The sequence below is a fragment of the Balaenoptera musculus genome, chromosome 15, assembly GCF_009873245.2.
Source record: "Balaenoptera musculus isolate JJ_BM4_2016_0621 chromosome 15, mBalMus1.pri.v3, whole genome shotgun sequence".
NCBI lineage: Eukaryota > Metazoa > Chordata > Mammalia > Artiodactyla > Balaenopteridae > Balaenoptera > Balaenoptera musculus.
In genome coordinates, this window is record NC_045799.1 from 18,148,104 (window position 1) to 18,168,939 (window position 20,836).

Here is a 20,836-nt window from a genome sequence, read left to right on the forward strand (position 1 = left end):
AGCTGGAAATGACCGTGTGGCAAGGAACTGAGGGTGGCCTCCAGGCAACAGCCACCAAGGAATTGAGGCCATAAGTCCAATAGCCTTCAAAGAAATGGATCCTGCCAACAACAAGTGAGCTGGGAAGCCATCCTTCCCCAGTCAGTCCTTCAGAGGAGCCTGCAGCCTCAGCCAACACCTTTACTGCAGCCTCCAAAAGACCCTAAAGCAAAGGTTAGGTTGTTCCCAGGTTCCTGACCCACAGAAACTGTGTGATAATAAATGTGTGTTGTTTTAAGCTACTCAATTTGGGGGTAAATTGATATGCAGCAATAGCTAATAGTACACCTAGTCTACTGATTCTGAAAACATGTAATTAGAACTCAGAGTCAGGATTCATACACATAATCATTCTACAGTCAGCAACAGGGAAAAGGCAAGACAAAGAAAATGAGTTTGGGAGATAACCTTGTGTCGCATCACAAATAATAGTAAGCAATATTCCTGGCAAGGAAATCCTGTGCATGCACACCCCCCAGTGAGATTGAATGTCATCTCATTCAATCCACACCACAACCTGTAATGTTGGCACTACTCCAATCCCTGTTTTATAGATGAAGAAATTGAGATTCAGAGAGTTTAAGTAAGTTATCCAAGCTCACAAAGATAGTGCTGAAAACCAGGATTTTAACCTAAGCCTCTCTAACTTCAGAACCTTCCCGCTAAGCACTGCATTATAACCCTGACTAGGCTACAAATAGGGTAGGAGCCCTTTACAGTCTATGAGAAGGAGGGCAAGGGTCCACCCCTGACTCTATTTTCCACATCTATTATGTGAAGTACAGAAGTTCTAAGGGACCACTAAGATCTATGTCTGAGACTGGGGTTGGGGTACAGTGTCAGTAACTCTTTGGTTGAGCCCTATAATCATGCAATAAGATATATGCATCGCAGTTTATTATAACATTAATGACAAAAAAGAATGATTAGGAGAAGAATAAAATAAAACTCCTGAGGCAGAGAGAACTGTAGCCTTGAAATCAATTGCAGTGAAGGTTGCTGAATTTACAGACTTAAAGGGTCCAGTATCCCAAGGATTTTTCAGATTCTTGGCCTTCCTATACTTTCTCATTCAGGTAACCCACAAAAATCTCTGGACAGTAATTCTTTTTTTTTTTTTAATTTTTTTTTTATTTGACTGCACCGGGTCTTAGTTGCAGCATGTGGGATCTTAGTTCCCTGACCAGGGATTGAACCCGGGCCCCCTGCATTGGGAGCACAGAGTCTTAACCACTGGACCACCAGGGAAGTAACTGGATAGTAATTCTTTAAGGGGAATCTGATTTTGCATTTAAAACTCCTTAGCCCATCTTATACACTTATTCACTTTTCTGACCTCATCTCCCACTTCTGCCCCCATCTCCCACTTCTGCCCCAACCACACCTAAGACACACTCTATGTTCCATCCAGTTCAAATTTTGACTATTTCCTCTGGTTTCTATGACTGTTCCACTGTTTAGAATACCCTTTGTCACTTGGCAAACATCTGTTGTTTTACATCTCAATTTGACTATAACTTCCTCTATAAAGCCACTCCGGAAAAACCTTTTGTGCTGTCATGTATTAGTTATCTATTGCTGTGTAACAAATGACCCCTAATGTAGCAGCTTAAAATGACAAGTATTTATTATCTCAGAGTTTCTGGGAGCAGCTTAGCTGGGTGCTTCTGGCTCAAGGTCTTTCTTGAGGTTAGAGTTGAGGTGTCAGCCTGGTCTGCTGACATCTCAAGGCTCAACGGGGGCTGACAGATCCACTTCAGAGCTCACCCCTGTGGTTGGTGTTGGCAGGTTTCATTTCCTCACAGGCTGTTTGTTGTACAGAGGCCCTTGTTCCTCACCACTCCTTGGGGGCATAGGTCTGCTCACATTGTGGAAGCTTGCTTCCCTTCACATATGTGATACAGAGAGAGACAGAAAGACAGAGACAGAGGGAGCTGTGTCACTTGTCATAGTCTTTTTATAACCTAACTTCAGACATGACATATATCAGTACTGCCATATTCATTCATTAGAAGCAAGAGTATAAATCCAGCCCACACTCAAAAGAGGGGATCAGGTGAGGACGTGAATATCAAGAGACAGAGAATCCCTGGAAGCAATCTTAGAGATTGCCTTGTACATAATCACTTCTCATGATCAAGACATTATACTTTTTTATTTGTCTTCTTCCCCTCAGGGACCAGACTGTGAGTACCCAAGTCAGGACTCTGTCTTTTTATATAGTTTCCCATTTCTGACACATGTCAGGCAATAAGGAATGAGTGGCCTTGACACTTTCCTGCCCATTGAGCTGCTCTCCCAGAACCTGAATCAGTATGGGGATCTATGTCCTGTTAACCATCACAGAGAAGAACAGTCTCTCTGATGATGCGTCTGTCCCTGGAATAAGCCCATTTGCCCAAGAGCTCCCTCCTCTGCCTGCTTTCTTCTGGGTCACTGAATGGAGAGATAATCTTCTTGAAGGCAGCTCCCTGCCCAGGTGTGTTTTAGGGTGACCATTACTTTCCTGGCCAGATTGCTCTCCCCCCGCTTCATGACACCTCCCATGAAGACCCCATCCCTCCTTGTGCCTTTCTCTTTCCTGTTGAGTCTGTCTCTCTTGCTTTCATTTCTTCCTTTCTTTCTCTCTTTCCATTGGCCTACTTCACTGAGTCAATTTCCAGTTTGAAGGAAAGTCAGAACATTTTGTCCCTCAGTGTAGTGGTTGTGTACAAGGTGTATGGAATCAGACTGCTTAGCTTAGACTCCCAGGTCTGCTATTTATACTAGAAGTGTGACCTTAGGCAAGTTATTTAGTTTCTCTGTTCCTCACTTTCTTTATATGTAAAACTATGATAATCATAGTAGACATATCTCATAGTGTTGTTGGAAAGATTATGAAATATGAAGAACAGTGTTTGACACACAGTGTTATAAAGATGCCTGCTGGACGAATGAATGATCCTGCCAAATAATGTGCCAGAATAAAATTAATAATTACAACTAAGAGGTTAGATGTCCTGTCCAAGGTCACACAGAGAGTTAGTGACAGAGCTGGAAGGAGACCCAGGTCTCCAGACCCCAATTTCTCTGCAACAAGCAGGAAAGCGATACTCTCCAAGCTGATGCTTGGGCCATTCTCAACTCACTGCATTTCTTATTCTCTCATAAGGATAAATCAACACTTAAATGAGCAGCATGAGGTTCCTGTTGATGGAGTCAGCTCATGGTAACATCTTTTTCAGTATGTTGATTAATCACAGGAATCTCGAGCTGCCTGTGAGGCTGGGAAAGCAGGTGATTCTATGCCCATCATGAATTGACACAGATATGGGGCCCAGAGGGTGCTCTAAAGGTTCAGATTGGATCCATACCCATCCATCTTGAAGAAATCCTTTGCTGTCACAATATATTAGCTTCCTTTATTTTTCTTTTCATGATGGCTCTGCTGAGAAATGTTGTCAAATTGGTTTGTCATCTGTAAATTGAGGCTGGAACTTGCTCCCACCTTGAGGGAAAGGATTGTTTCTTATCTAACCCTGAATGCCCAGCACCTGAGTAGTACCTGGTGATTACATGCTCTGAAGATCTGCTGAGGAATGATCTTTGAAGTCCCTCCCAACTCTAGCATTTAAAAACACTGACAGCAAAGACAGAGACAGAAAAATAAAACTATTGAAAACAGACACAACAACTCAATGAGTACAGACAGCTCTCTGGGGTCACTCACACACAGGCAAATAGGCTCAAACATCTCAGCAGATTCTGAGGGTACCAGTGGGTTCACTACTTGGTCAACAAATATCCATAGTGATGATCCCAAGTCACACAGATAGTTCAGTCTTGTTTAAGGAGGCATTGGCTGGTGTTGTATGATTAACCATGTTAACTATAGAACACCTGCACTGAAGAGATGATCCATCAAAGCCCATATCCATCAAAGCCCAAAGACCAATAAAACCACAATAAATTCAGCTCAGCTGACATTTTTTTGGTATCCACTATGCATCAGATACTTTGTGAGTTTTGGTTCTCTGAGAAGTAGACACCCAGATGGGATTAGGTGCAGGACATTCTTGGGGGAAATGCCTATGACAGGTAAAGGGAGCAAGAGCAGGTGGGGAGAGCCCTCAGACAGAGATGCAAGTCTGACACCCATGGGAGAGGGAAGGCAGGATCAAGAAAGAAAAGCTCAGATCACATGCGCTTCTGAGTTAGAGTCAGCCCAGGCATGGAGGAGCTCCATGTCAGGCAAGAATGGTATGGCTCTGGTACTCCTGAAGTGTTTAGTCTTGGGCTAGAAGTGGTCCTAGGGAAGCTTGGCCTGAACCTGAGTGCAGGGAGAATCCAAAGACATAGCAAGGAGGCTGCCAGGTACCCTGCAGCCGGTGCCCTTGAAGGGAGTGGGACATGGACATGGTGGCCACAGACCCTCCTCTGTTTCAGAGGTACAGACCTGCCTAAGATCCAGTACTTTCCTTTGAAGAACTTACTTTTAAAGGAAGAAGATCATGAACAATGAAAAAAATATGAGAAGGGACTCATGTGGCAGAGAAGAATGAGTCATTAACTTACTTCGGCAAATGATGGTGCCTTGGAGAAGTCTTCAGAGAGGATGTGACCACCGGTCAAAGTGTTGAGGCATCATAGCTGGAAAGGGGTGGCAGAAAGTAGATGACCACATGGTCTGCCCTATGGGAAAGAACAGATTTTAAGAATCAAACTGCCTCAGTCTGTGAAGAGGCAGCCTGAAAGGGGTCCTAATCAAAGTGCACAAATTTATAAAGAGAGGATAGAAAGTGGAAATGAATTTGCTCATCAAATCCGAGAACCAAGGAATAAGGAGAGAGTGTTTCAGAGCAGATGAAAAAAGGCCTGCTTTACATTGAAGGTTGTCACCTTTTACAGCTAATCAGAAGGAACTGAAGATGCTATATAGCAATGCCCAAGTCATCTGACCCTCCCTGGAGAGGAATTTTTCCATGCATATAAAATGTCCATATGGCAGGATGTGATTCTTTTAGGGAAAACTAAAACATGATCATGTTGGAGAGAAAGCTTTCCAGAATAAGTTGACCAATGCCCTGCCTTCTTAAGCACCATTTAGAAATTTCCAGGTTGGGACTTCCCTGGCGGTCCAATGGTTAAGACTTCGCCTTCCAATACAAGGGGTGCGGGTTCGATCCCTGGTCTGGGAGCTAAGATCCCACATGCTTCGCAGCCAAAAAAACCAAAAAACCAAAAACGTAAAACAGGAGCAATATTGCAACAAATTCAATAAAGACTTAAAAATAAATAAATAAACAAATAAACGTTTCCAGGTGACTCAGATGAGCATGAGTGATGGTGCTCAGATGTGGTGATATCCTCCCATCCCATGCAGTGTGGAAGTAGAGAAGCTCCTACACCAAATGGCTCCAAATACTGCACTCCTGAAGTTGCCTTGTCACCGTCTTCATCCACTATCAAGCAATTGGCGTATCCTTCCCCCTCCTTTCAAGGAATTTGCTTATAGGAAATTGAGACACACTATCCCTTCTAATTCATTGCTTCTAATTTCCTTTGGGGTAGAAAACATGATAACCGTTCTCATCGAAATTATATTTAAGATGAGACTGAGTATGTTCTGAAGAACTGAGGTTCTCTTCTATAAGTTGATTGATCCATGGGGAGTCCCTGGCATCTATTTTTGCCACAACCATGAGTTTGTACTCATGAGTTGGTGGTAGACGGAGGGGTATTGTTTCTGTCTTGGTTCTGAACTGTATTCTAGATAAGGAGATCCTAGGTGATCTCATCATGATAGACAGTTAAGGGAAACTAGGACTAACATTATTTCATATGCCTCTTCAAACCATGCTCAAAGCTTGAAAGGTAAAACCTGGCTTCGCCTCTGCTTCTAGTTTGTGCCCTTGCTGAAAAGAGTTCAGTGGAGCAGGAACAGCCATGGCGGGGACTAGCAATCCTGATATGTGGGCTTATTACAAAGACCATAGAAACACGGCTGCCCCACCCCCCATCCCCAAGTACATCAGCGTTCGGGAACGAATGAATGAGCAAAGATTGCTAGAGTTTCAACAATGTGTCAGGCACTGAGTTAGATGTTTTAACATACATTATTTCATTTAAAAGATAAGGAAACAGAAGCTCAGAGAAATGAGTGGAATTGCCCAAGGTCATGCAGCCGGTAAAGGACAGAGCTGAAGCTAGAAGTGTCAATGCCCTTTCCTTTACATATAATATCTTGAGGAGCCTGGAAATCCCACCCCACGTGGAAGCAGATTGGGTTAAAGGACAGTATTAGCAATTCCACTGTCACTTCCTTCCAAACCAGACATTTGACCCCATCCCTTGGTGCATCCCCAGTGGTCAGCTCGGAGCCCTGTTCCCCATCAGCCTCCGTGGCTCCAACAGTCCACACTTGCTCGGCTTGGAAAAGCATTACATGCCCCCTATAATTTAGCAACTTCAAAACCAGACCCCTCTCTGCCTTTCTCATTTCCCCCCATTATTTACAGCTCACCCTTTCTGACCCAACCACGAAAACCTGCTCCCAACCCTTCAGATGGTTTGTGCTTCCACTTCTTTCTACACCTTCTCGTTGGGTATGCATCTGTCTCAATAAAAATACATCTCCCTCTCCTCCGTCCACCTGGACTCTTCTCCTCCTTCAAATCCCTCCTCAAACTCATCTCTGGGGATAACTGGTTAAACTCAGCTAACTCTTCTAGTTCCTTAGCACTTGGAGAAACATGGACATTCAAGTCAGAAAGAACTGGGTTCTAGACCTAAGGTGACCAGCGACGAGCTGTCTGAAAGGCGAGTCACTTTTTTAAAACCTGTTTCCTTAGCTGTAAAACAGAGATTTAAACACCTGCACCTTGCCCAACCACAGCAGACGCAGTATCTGCTGCATCTGAGTGACTGACTTTGGGAGTCAAACTTCAAGAGTCTGAATCCTGGTGATAGTGCCTTGAGCCAATTACTTAGTTTCTCTAAGCCTCAATTTGCTCATCTGCAAAGAGTTGTGAGGACTGCAAAATGAGATAATACATGTAAAACACTCAGCAGAATATCTGCATATTGTAATTGCTCAACAAATGTTAGTTGTCGTTGTTATTATTATTATTTATCACCTACCTCGTCAAGTGAATGTGAAAGCAATTAAAATAAAAGACAATTAAACTAAAATGAGTCAGCAGTGTGCTGATGCTGACTTGTATCAGTTTACGAGACTCCGTAATTTAATGATAGGAACTTTGCAGACAGATCCATGGCAAGTTAGTAGCTTGAGAGCAGCTGTGATGGGAGGAGTTCACTATAAAAATCAACAAGTACAAATCAGGGGTGGTTTGGTTTTTGCTTTTTTCTTTTCTTTTTTCTTTCTTTCTTTTTTTTTTTGAGAGTCTATTTTTAAACGTTTACCAGCACACCCTTGAACTGTATCTGGAACACAGTAGATATTCTGTGTGTGTGTGTGTGTGTGTGTGTGTGTGCGTGTGTGTGTCTTCTGTCCTTTTGCAGTAATTCCAGCCGTAATTCATTCCTTTAAGTCCCCACCCATGATAAAGCAGCCCAGCCTCCGTGCCTCCTCACTAATGGAGGGGCGCCCTCTAGTGACAGAAAGAGTAATACGCTCTCTGAAATGTCTTCACTACAAGAGGGATCAGTACAAACGACCACCTGGAGGCAGAATCTAACACTCTGGTTTTGTAAATAAAGTTTTATTGGCACACGACCACATCCATTCATTTACAAATTGGCTATGTCTTTTCACACAACAATGGCAGAATTGACTAGCTGTAACACAGTTCATATGGCCCACAAAGTCCAAAATATTTACTACCTGGCCCTTTACAGAAAACGTTTGCAGACCCCAACCTATAGTACAATTGTGTAAGCTGATTTCTTTACTTTTACCTACCTAGGTTCATAGACCTCAATCCTTAGATTTATTGGCTGCATGGCATTTGATATCCTATTGTTGTAGACATAGGTCATTTCCAATAACCGTATTATAAACAGTCTTATAGTTGATACTGAGCAGGGCCCTGTGGGGCTCCTGGGCACAAAGCCTTTCTGTGTCCCCCATTTCTTTGATTACAGGAAGTAGCCTTTATTCAGCCTCTATGACCTTCCCTGAGTTTCAACGGGCAGATTCAAGCAGTTGTTAATTAGGGAAGGGAGGGGATGTGAGACCAGGGAGAAACAAATAGTCAAGAAAAACAATAGTGCAGCCTTGGGGCAAGGTCCTGGTTCCCCATCAAGGGATACACGCAACAGTATCTTTGAGCTGTTTTGCAGATACTGAAACCCCTCCAGGTGGGAGAAGTTAACATAATGAACGATGGTATGCTGCTCACAAGCATGTAGACCCCAAACTAGGTGGAACCTGAAGACTGATGATGCTGACTCCTTACCTCACCACCAACCCATCAGAAGAATGTCCACGAGCTGATCACTCCTTCTTTGAACCATTACTATAAAACTTCTCACTATCCTCTCCAAGTTGGGACACACAGTTTTTCGAGGCAGGAGCCCACTGTGTCTCCCTTTGCCTGGCAAAGTAATAAAGCTATCCTTTTCTACACCCCAAAGTCTGTCTTCGAGATTTGATTCGGCACTGGTGTCCAAAGAAGTTGAGCTTTTGGCATCATAGTGAATCTGTTATCATTTCCTTGGAAAAATGTCGAGATATCCCTGAGGTAAAGAGCTCACTCTGTCACCGGAAGAAAAGCACTCACAGAGTCTCTGCTGCTCATTGTCTGTGGGATTTGAAGCAAAGCACTTAACGCTTCCTGAACCTCAGCTCCCTCATCTGTTAAATGGGACTAACAGTATTATTTGCCTCCCTGGGTTGCTGTGGGGAGCAAATAAGATCATTTATCAGCTAGCCTTTCCCAAGCTACAAAAACAAGTTCAGTAATGTTGGTTTTTATCACCTACATAGCCAAGGGAGGTATACATACTTTTCCTTGTGAATCACCTAGGACTCTGTGTGGAGAACACAAATTCTTATTTTGAATGTGCTTCTGAAGCCATTTCCAACCTCCCTGGTCTGGTCCCTAAGTCCCACTTACTCCCTTAGTATGTGAGCTCTTCAGAGCTAAGAGGTGAAGGTTATGCCTGGGGAGGGGTGTGGAGGATAAAGGTCAAGTGCCAGAGGTGGGAAACTCGGGGAACAAGACGTCTTCGGCCCGAAGGTGTATTAGAGGCTGAGCCTGAGAAGTGAGGCCCCATTGCTAAAAGGAAACGGGGCTGGGGGCTCTCTCCTCAGCCTTGCAGGGAAGAGGCATCTGGTGAATGTTCCCAGGAGCGCTGCGAAGCAAGATCCACACTCATACAGGTAGGACTGTGACCCTCAGGGATATGATCTGCTCCTCCAGCTTCAAGCCAGCCCCAGGGCCAGCTGCTCCCAGCACCAGCCCTGGGGAGGGTGGCCCCCAAAGGATGGCGTTTTCCTTCTTTTTTTATGCCAATATCTTTGGCATCCCCTCCTTCCTTTGTCCTTGCTCCCCTCATCCCCAGCAGGCATGCGTGGCTTGTAGTTGGGATATCGGATGCCCACCGTAGCGGATACCCTAAATGCCCCACCAATAGTGCCTGGGCACTGCCTGTTCCCATGTACACAAACCGGGAGACTTCCAACTGAAAACACATGTGAGACACCGCCTGCTTGGCCCTCTGAGCAGGCTGCAAAGGAGCGTTCATGCCTCCCATTCTCAGCAGCAGTCTTCAACCAGTGACTGATGGCAGTGGTAGAAGAACACCTCTGCTCCTTATCCCTCGGTTAGTAGTGTAACGGAGGAATGCTGGACACTCCCTTCCAGAGGTTTCCTGAAGGTTTGCGCCCCAGTTGCCCACAGCAGTAACGTGCAATATGTCTTACCTTTATTGGCTCCTTTTTTCCCCTGCCTTTTCCCCCACTTATATACTTGTGCTCCCCGAGATCCCCACCCAAAGAAACTGCTAGCACTCACTTTCTTATCTCAAGGTCTGCTTCTAGGGTAGCCAATCTAGGACTTCCTGTTATTACCACCTACTTTGTGCCAGACTCTGTGTCAAGCAAATAATAATATAAACTCCTTATAGTGGCCAGCATGGGCTACCTTTATGATCTTACCTTTAATTACTCCCCCACTCACTCACTTTTTTCAGTCACGTGAGCACCTCTGTAGTTCTTCCAACAGGCCAAGCTCTTTCTGGCCACAGGCTCTTTGCACATGCTATTTTCTCTGCTTGGAACACCCTACCCATCCCATTGCCCAGATTTACAGCCTTGGGGTGTTAGCTTAAATGTCACATCTCCAGAGAAGTCTTTTCTAATCACCTTACCTAAGTAGAATCCTCCCTTCACCCCGCTTATTCCATCTCAATATTTTATTTATTTGCTGATTTTACAGCATTCATCAAAATTTGTAATTACGAGCTTCATTGCTTGTTTGCTTCTCTAATAACTATCTTCCTTTCTAGACTGGGCAGGGATGAAATCTGCCTTATTTACTCATATCATTAGTGCCGATCAGAGTACCAAGCACATAGTAATAAGCACTTGATATGTACTTATTGGATCAATGAATAAATGAAGATCGGAGCAGACACATTTTGTCTTCCAGTATCCCTATTTGTGGACTCACCTACCTTGCTCTCACCAAACACTCACATGCATGACTGCAATCTTCTTAGATGTATTACCATGTTTTTTCCTCTCTGTGCCCCCAAAGAACTTTAAATCAGTTCATCAAAATATATTTGTTGAGACGACAAATGGAAGTAGAAAGATGAATAATTCAGAAGTTCAGAGCCCTATATCTTCCTTTAGTGCTATTCTACGACCACAGAATAGGAAATGTCTTCCAAGTCTCAGTTTCATCATCTGTACAATGAGAACAATAAACTTGCCTCAATACCACGGAGCAGATGGTGTACGTGAAAGGGGCTTGCAAACTGCAAGGCACCACACAAAACTCTTACTGAATTCCCTTGTGAGGTTTTGTAAATTGCCACACCAATCCCTTGCTTTCAACATGGCAAATAGCAAAATGCTCTAAGCCTTAAGAGTTCCCTTACAGTTATTAGCCGTTCCCCCTGTATTTCATGTTCCCAAGTGCACTTGAGGCAGAAAGCCAGAACAGAAGCTTCCTGAACCAAATGAGGCTTAGTCGAGTATGAGTCCTTAATTGACTCCAGCTGGATTCACTAAGCCAGACTCCTGGTGGGTTGTTTCAGTACTCCGGACAGCTGCAGGACCCACAGCAAGCCCAGAAGGGGCCCCAGGGAGGCATCACAATCTGGTATAGGATATGATCCAAGGGGAGCCTGACTTGATGGGATCTGTCAGTGAAAGGTCAGTAGAGAGAGCAAGGATAGCAGATATGGTAGTTGACCTTGGTTTTGCATGCTGTGAATCCAGGGAAGGCCACAGTTTGAGGGAAGGGGGGAAAGTGGGAGATCTAAATAGGCAAATGAATCTTAAATTTTGTCAACTTCTCACTCATCTGAGACATGAATTCTTGGACACAGGATCACATAGATTGATGTCAGGGAAGATTTCAACAGCCTCCTGAAGTTAGAATCATAGAATTCTCTCTAAGAATCAAATCAAGAGGGAAAGCATGGCCCTTGGTGCCCAATAATCCTGGATCTGAATCTAATCTCCATACCTTACTTGCTGTGTGATTGGTGCAATTTGTTGAACCACTCTGAATTCATATTCCCCATCTACACACTGAGGTAATAATACTTGTAGTATTGAATCACTGTTCTCAATTCAACACCCTTTCCTACATCCACACCTGGCCATGGCCTCATCATGGATACAGCATACTCCCCTGCCCTTTGCTTTTATATTGGTCATGTGACTTTTTTGGTCAATGGTATATGAATGGAAGTGCCATCCACATGAGATGAACATATTCTGGCTGGCTGAGTGACAATAGGATTAGGAGAGAGATATGTGGACCAGAGCCACACCAGCCAGCCCATAGACTTGCAGTGAGAAGCAAAGCTGTCCCAGCGAAGTTCTGCTTGAGTAAGTCACGCTCCAGCCAATCCATGTGATGGATTTCAAATGATATGAAATCCACATATCATTTACAGACATGTAAATGATAATAAACTATTCTTTTAAGACACTGAGCTGTGGGGTGGTTTGTTACACAGCAATAGCTAACAGATACAATAGCTAATATTACCCACCTCTAGACAATATGTAAGCTTCCAGTATGGTGTCTGACATGTATGAGAAGCCCAGTAAATGGAGGTCCTTTCTCTCCCTACTCTGAAAGTGAAGTTTGTCTGATGGTTGCTGCTTATCCTGATGTTCCCAGCTTCTGCTTCTGAGACACCCCCAATGACGCTAAGGGGAAGATTATTTTCCTTCCTGTTTCATTTGCCTGGTGCCAATTAAATCAAATTTATGGAATTTGTTCTGGTTGGTAATTACCCCGGGAAATTTATTTTGGACTGTTTAAGAAGACATTTCACTCTCCTCCTCGAATTTACTGCCTGTGGGACAGAATTATGACTGCTTAGTCTCAATTGCAAGGGAAAGAAACTATTGCATTATTTATTTCCTTGTATTTATCAAGACAGGTAAGAGATATCAGGCTATTCAAATCTCTTATTAGAGAGAAGGGAAGTCTCAAGGATGTGGTTTCTCAGGCTGCTATAACTTCCCTATGACCAAGCTCCAACTGAAGCTAATTATATCACTAAGCCCTGAGTGGCCCAACAAGGCCAGGTGACTCATGAGTTTATTCTTTTATGTATTCATTCTTCCATTTTCTCTGCTGTATGAGATAGTGGTGACACACATGAGATCTGGGGGCCCATTGCCTGGGTTCAAAAACTGTCTCTGCCAATTGGCACATGTATGATATTGGGTAAATTACTTAATCCCTATGAGACTCAGTTTCTTTGTCTGTAAAACGAGAATAATAATAACGGTCACCTCATACAGATATGAGGTTAAAATGAGATAGGGCATATACAGACGTAAAGTGTTCAACACAGAGCCAGGCTTAATAAGGGCTTACTCCATGTTTCCTGTGAACTCTGCTCTGCCCCAGGGATACAGGAATGAACAAGACATCACCCATGACAAGCAGAAGGCACAGTCTTGTGGCAGGAACAGAAAAGTGAGTCAGGCTAAGGACAGAGGGCTTTGGGGGCAAAGAAAGCCCACCCAACGTAGCTTGGGAAGTAGAAAGTCAAGAAGGGTTTTCTGAAGGAGGTGACATTTAAACTGAGTTTTTCTGAATGGTCTCTTTTATTTGTCTTGATCCCTGCCCAGGATCCCACAGTCCCTAGAGCCCCATTTAGTTCCACATGTACCAGATGGAATGGGAGAGGCACAGAAGGTCTAGAAAGAAAGACAACTGATTCATATTTAAGCCCCTAGGATGAGCCATACGTATTCTAACTTGATCCTCACAAGCCTGCAATGTAGCTCTTTGTTGGTTTCCTTCTACGTGTGAGGAAACTGAGACTCAGGGAGGTAGACTTGCCTAGAGTCACACAACTAATAAAAAACAGATCAAGGATTTAAGCCCAGATTTCCCAACTCCAGGCCCATTTCTGTCTTTTTGGTGCTGCCTAGAACATTCTGAAAGGAAAAGAGAACCAGTTATTGGTTTGCTTAAGACGGAAGAGCCAGATCTGCCAATGCATTTCCTCTTAACTATATGTCTGCAATGCAGTTAATATACCATCCTCAAATTAATCAAAATCTATGGGGCTTCCCTGGTGACGCAGTGGTTGAGAATCTGCTTGCCAATGCAGGGGACACGGGTTCGAGCCCTGGTCCAGGAAGATCCCACATGCCGTGGAGCAATTAAGCCCATGCACCATAACTACTGAGCCTGCGCTCTAGAGCCCACGAGCCACAACTGCTGAAGCCCGTGCACCTGGGGCTCGTGCTCTGCAACAGGAGAAGCCACCGCAATGAGAAGCCAGTGCACCGCAACAAAGAGTAGCCCCCGCTCACCACAACTAGAGAAAGCCCGCATGCAGCAACGAAGACCCAACGCAGCCAAAAATAAATAAAATTAATTAATTAATTAATTAATCAAAATCTAAAATGAGTCAGAATTAAAACTTTAACATTCCCAGAGGTTTAGCAAGGGTTCCTCATTCCCTCACCCCCTTGGGGAAAAAAAAGTCAGGAATCCCATTAAGAAAGCATCTTGGGGGCTTCCCTGGTGGCGCAGTGGTTGAGAATCTGCCTGCCAATGCAGGGGACACGGGTTCGAGCCCTGGTCTGGGAAGATCCCACATGCCGCGGAGCAACTAGGCCCGTGAGCCACAACTACCGAGCCTGCGCGTCTGGAGCCTGTTCTCCGCAACAAGAGAGGCCGCGATAGTGAGAGGCCCGCGCACCGCGATGAAGAGTGGCCCCCACTTGCCACAACTAGAGAAAGCCCTCGCACAGAAACGAAGACACAACACAGCCAAAAATAAATACATAAATAAATAAATTAAAAAAAAAAAAAAAGAAAGCATCTTGGTTTAGGGCTGTTATTATTGGGGTGGTAACTTTCTTTGTTGCTCCGAGAGAATGAAATATGAACTCTCCATTTCCTCTTCCTTTAAATTCAGAACAGAAAACACAAAATACTAAACACATAACAAGGATGTAAATATATTTAACTTTCAAACTATGGCAAATTAAGGTAGAGGGAAGGAAAAGAAAAGGCGTGAAATGGGAAGGAAATCATGCAGAGCGAAAAAAGTGAGGAGGCTGAGAGAAGAAACAGACAACAGACAGGCTGAGCGTGGTTGGAAAAGAAGAGACCCAGAAAGAAGGGAGAGAGACAAATGCAAGAGAAAAAAAGTAGGAGAGTTACAGAAGAGAGGGAAGGTGGTGGGAAAGAAAGAGGGAAACAGAAAACACCAGACTCAGAGAGAGAGGCTGAGAACATTGTGAAACAATTTCAAGCACGACATTGCACTTGGCTGTGGCTTTCCCAATGCGCTCACCTGTTTCCCCTTTAAAGGACCTTTACACAGCAGTGCATCCTACAGGGAAGCAAATTATTCTCGGGACAAATGTAAACACACCTTGAGAAATGGGTGAAATAAAATATACGGCCAGAGTTTTCCCTGTCTATTAATTTGGGGTGTTGGTAGAAAATCATTTCACTGCATATTCAAGACACTTCCTGGAAGACCAAGGCAATGAACCATTTCCCCCGGAGGCCCTTTTAATCTCTATGACATTGAAAACAACTTCGACAAAATCAGTTCTTAGGTCAAGAAGAGACTAAAGTGACACAGAGCAGAAATCAATGGATTTTTCTGGAATCCTGCAGGTTTTCCTTATGAACTGAGATAACTGGCCATGCTGGCTGACGACTGAGCCCTCCTCTGAGTCTTTAGACATTTTCTTCCTCCTGGAGCTCAGGCTCTTGCAGCCCTCTGTGAAATGTAAGCAGAAGGACCTGCTGGAGACCTGGGAAGATAAATAAATTTGGTCTGATACCTGATATTGTGGTCTACGTGGCCACAAGGGCTCAAGTGGCCAGAACCAGTTCTGATCCACCAGACTTAAAGGGTCAGGGTGTGGAAAAGCTTGAGAGAGTCCCCTTGTCCTTCCAAGTCCCTTGGACTCCTCCCCCAAGCCCTCATGCAGTCAGTCAAGGCCAGCCTGGGTCCCTGAGATGAGAGAGTCAGGAGTGGCAAAGGCCTGGAATCTTCCCTACTGCCCCGAGACCCTTCCTGACCTGGGTGAGGAGGAAGAACCTAAGATGTGTGTGTACTCAGCTCCCACCATGGACCCCAGGAGCCACTACCAACTAGGAGGTGGTCAAAGCTAAGAGAATCTTTAGATCACGGTCTTTCATTTTGTTACCCACACAGAAAAAGAAAGAAAAAAACTGAACAAGTAATATATTAATGCAATATCATAAAAATTAAAGCTATGCCAAAATATATAAAATAAAAAGTGAAAGTCCCCCCATCATCCACCACTCCCACCCCTTCCTTCTCCCCACAAGTAACTCTTCATCAGACTCTGGTATGTGGCCTTCCAGATCATTTTTACACATTTGACGCATTTGCCTATATGTGCCAATACATGTGTAGGTTTAGGGATAATTTTGTTTCGGCAAATAGATTGTGCTATACATACAATTCTGTCACTGGCTTTGATATTCAACAATGTATCTCTCCTTGTTTTCTCATATTTCCATGTCAGCACATAAAGTTCCCCTTCATTATCTTTATACGCTACAATAGTTTGACAGATAATTAGATCGTTGCCAATTTTTCACTATTACAAGCATGGTTGCAATAAACACTCCCAGTACTTAGATCTCTGCACAAGAGCTTCAGGATTTCCGCAGGATCAACAGATATCTTGAAGGGGAACGGCTGAAGCAATTTTCCACTTAGGGAAACTGAGGTCCAAAAAGGGAGAGTTTCTCGAGGTTACATAACATGTTAGGGGCAGAACTGGGATGAGATGTGAAGGGGTCCGGGTGCCAGGCCAGCCTCCCCCATGACACCATCCTCACTGGGACTGTGAACTTGGACATGCCTGATCGACTCCCAAGGGCTGTGGGATTTCAGACCCAGTACTGAGCAGACAGGAACAAAAGCTCAGAGTGAGACAATTCTAGCATCAGGAGGAAAAGGATGGGGTGGCCAGAAGATTCCCAGCAGAGGACAGCAAAGGAGCATTGAGTTTAGAATTTAAATCCTCCAACTCCCACCCTGGCTCCTCCCTGCTCCCCCCACCCTCTACCTGAGGCATTTCACATGACTGAGCCTCTGGTTCTTCTACCATAAATGAACAAAATTTCTACCTTCCAGGTTTACTGTGAGAGCTGAACAAAGTGATCTACTGACACCATGGTAAGAGTTTACATTGCCTGAGCTCAACTGTGTGCCAGGGATTCTGCTAAGTACTTTCCCTAAATGACACTCTTTGAGCCTCACAATTCTTTGAGGTCAGTCTCATTTTTGTTCCCATTTTACAGATAAGGAAACTGAAGCACAGAGTAAATCCTTGCCCAAGGTCACCCAGGTAGCAAATGACAGGCCCAGGAGCTGAAGCCAGGCCACGTGGCTCCAGAGCTCAAACTCCCAGCCCTAAGAAAGGGGCTCAAAGCTCGTGGGTGCCCCAACATGGGCATGGAGTCCCCCGGACAGGGCAGAACATGGCTCTGGAGGTACAAGGCCCCAGAGGAGGGATCAGCTTCAATATGCTCAGCCTCAGAGGTTCTGCAGCCCAACCTGCCACATGGGCCTCTCCCCATGGCTGTCCTGTGCTGTAATTAACCAGCCCCACAGAGGCTGCCGGTACCTGGGGCTGGCAGGGTCCTAATGGAAGTGAGCTGGCGGTAATTGCTTCCATCCATCACCTTGGTCCCTGGAAGGGGACACAGAGTCTGGCTGGAGATTTAAACAAGCTGTTTCTCTGCAGGAACGAGGGCCAGTGACATAGCCCGGCTTGCGGAGAGTTTGAATAGGCAAGGCAGACCAAAGGACAGAAGACGAGGAGAGAGGAGGAGGGAGAGAAGAAGCAGAGGGAGAGAGACAGAGAGACAGAGAGACGAAGACAAGGAAAATCAGAAATATGGAAAGATGATGAGCTTGGTAGAAGAGTGAGAAAGGCAGTGTGCCAGGAAAGTGCTTCTCAAACTGAACCCCTTTGGGGATACAGAGATGGGGGGGAGAGATATGCACGTGTGTATATGTTATATGTATGTTTGTATATATAAGCAAACACCTATACACAAATATTTATGTGTTCTCATTTTGATGATACCTTAAAAAAAATAAATGTGATCATATTCTGGATGATTCCACCTACAACTCTGGAGCAGAGTACTGCCATCCAATTTAACTATCCAGCCTTCCCCCCCACCCCCCGCCCTCCTTCAGCCTGTGAAATAGGGATAAGAACCCTTCCTTTTCCAGGTGAGTGTGGACACTGAGTAAGACAATATATATAAAGTACAGAGTACATGTTCCTTAAATAGCTGCTATTATTACTATTCCTGTTTACAAGACGCTCATAAAGAGTAGTTATCCGTGCAGGCTGGGAAAGTGTATTCAGGGGCTTTGAAGAATGAAGAGATCACCAGGTCAAAAAGGAAAGGAGTCAGCTTTCCAAGTAGAAGGGAGGAGGTCCTTGAAACAGGAGTGGTCAGGTGTGCTCCAGGGGACGCTGATGGGAGATGAAGCCAAGGAGGTCAGCAGGAACCAGAACCAGGGGCTCTGGCTTTACGTCCTTGGCTGTGGGATCCAGAGCCTTCCCCAGGTCCCACATTCCCAGGCCTAGAAAGTCCTCCACACTCACCATGTTAGCAGGTAGGGGGATTTCCATGGCAGACCAAAAGAAAGGCATTAAATAGTCGTAGTATTCCTTTTGGAAGTTTCTGTCACTATAAACAGGAGCTGAGTTGTACAATTTGTATTTTACCCAGAACACATGGGGGCATCCATCCTCCCTAACCCCATACACAGTCACAGAATATGAAACAGTCACTTATGCTGTGTTTACTGTATTTAGAGACAAAAGGGACTTTGGTTGAGTATCATGTAAAAACAAATGTGAGGAAGACACTGCCGTAATTCACCGAGACCCATGTTTTTCTCTTCTTCCTGAGGATGCAAATAGATTGCATTTCTCAGCTTCCCTTCCAATTAAGTGTAGCTACACGTAGCAGACACTATCCATGCTTTGCCCCATCCTCTTGGATTCCATTCACTTTTCCTGCATGTCTATCCTCCTGCTTTGTAGCGCTCTGATTCCAAGGATTTGCCCCTGCAAATTTCTTTTGAGGCTGGTCCTGGCTCAGAGAGTCACCTTGGAAGACAATTACTGATGATGGCAGAACCTCCAACAGCCTGGACCCTGAATTACTGCAGGGAAGAAAGATTTGTGCCAACCAAGAACGTGATGCTGGGCTGGGAGGTGAGACGGGAACTTCTCCTGTGCTACGCCACTAAAATATTTGTATTTACTTGTTATGGCAGCTCGAGTCACCCACACTAAAATAGAAAGTGACTTTACTTGAGCCCTCAGTGAAGTCTAGAGCGGATGAAAGGCTGTTTAGGAAACCATTTACACCCCCAGGTAGGGCCCCAGGGAGTCTGAACAAGCTGGGCCTGTGAGCTGGGACACCTGTTGCAAAACGACAGGATTTAAGGCCTCTTCCATCAGAACCAGAACTCCCAGAAGACAGCTCTGCATAAACTCCCAAGCACCTAGGATTCTGAGGAAAGGTGACCCTTCACAAAGCAATTCGTACAGTGCCCATGTATTCATAATAAGGGCAAAAATTATTATTAATACATAACTGTTCACAGTTGTCCATTCTCCCTCTGGAGTCTAAGGAAAAATGATTCTTGCTGTCAGAGAAGATCCCTAAGATCACCTTTGTTGAGGAGACTCTGGATAATAGGCCAGCAAATGAAAATATTAATAGAAGTCAGAGAGGCTAAAACAACACACATAAAAAAGAACTAGGACAGTATCACTGGAAGGTCAGAAAGGGAAACAGAGAAGCCACGTGAGCTGGGTATTAGAGAGGGTTTAAGAGTTCGGAGTTAGATATAAGGATAAGAAAAAGTTTAACAGGAGCAGCTGCCATCTCGGTAGAAGGTGACAATAACAGCAGTGATCTGGAGAGAGGAATTTTTGTGATGTTTTCTCTGCAATAAAGATGTCCTCCATTACTGGTGTTTCCTTAAGAGACCAAGTATAGACTTGAAACACTCATGATTAATATTTGGTTCCTGGATTGTTCCTGGGAAGGAAACACCATGAGAGACTGGTCCATTTGGAACCCTGGGATATATTAGGATCACACTTCTACTTTCAGGGGTCTCCAGTATTCTGTAGAGGAGTCCAGAACCTTTCATCTCTCCATTCCCATGATTTAACACAAATTTAAAATATCCTAGCCCCGGACTTCCCTGGTGGTGCAGTGGTTAGGAATCTGCCTGCCAATGCAGGGGACACGGGTTTGAGCCCTGGTCCAAGAAGATCCCACATGCCGTGGAGCAACTAAGCCCATGTGCCACAACTACTGAGCCCACGTGCTGCAACTACTGAAGCCCACGCCCCTAGAGCCCATACTCCGCAATAAGAGAAGCCACGGCAATGAGAAACCCGCGCACCACAACAAAGAGGAGCCCTCGCTCACCGCAGCTAGATAAAGCCTGCGTGCAGCAATGAAGACCCAATGCAGCCAAAAAAAATTAAATAAATAAATAAATTTTTAAAAAACTTATTCTTAAAATATCCTAGCCCCAACAAACTTCTTGAATGTCTGCTATGAAAATTAACCACCACTGTTCACCATTCTATTTTGTGCTCCCTTGGCTATTTGCCTGTGCCTCTAGCACCTAGTTTTATCACCTGAGTCAAGTTAACTGATAATGTGTTTGATTTTTCAACTTGACTGTAAAATCTTTGAGGATGGGTTTTGTAAGCATCTGTCTTATACTCAATAAATGTAAAGAGGACTTCCCTGGTGGCGCAGTGGTTAAGAATCCACCTGCCAATTCAGGGACACAGGTTCGAGCCCTGGTCCGGGAAGACCCCACATGCCATAGAGCAACTAAGCCCGTGCGCCACAACTACTGAGCCTGCACTCTAGAGCCCGGGAGCCACAACTACTGAGCCCATGTGCCACAACTACTGAAGTCCGTGAGCCTAGAGCCCGTGCTCCACAACAAGAGAAGCCACTGCAATGAGAAGCCCACGCACCGCAACGAAGAGTAGCCCCTGCTCACCGCAACTAGAGAGAGCCTGCATGCAGCAACGAAGACCCAACACAGCCATAAATAAATAAATAAATAATAA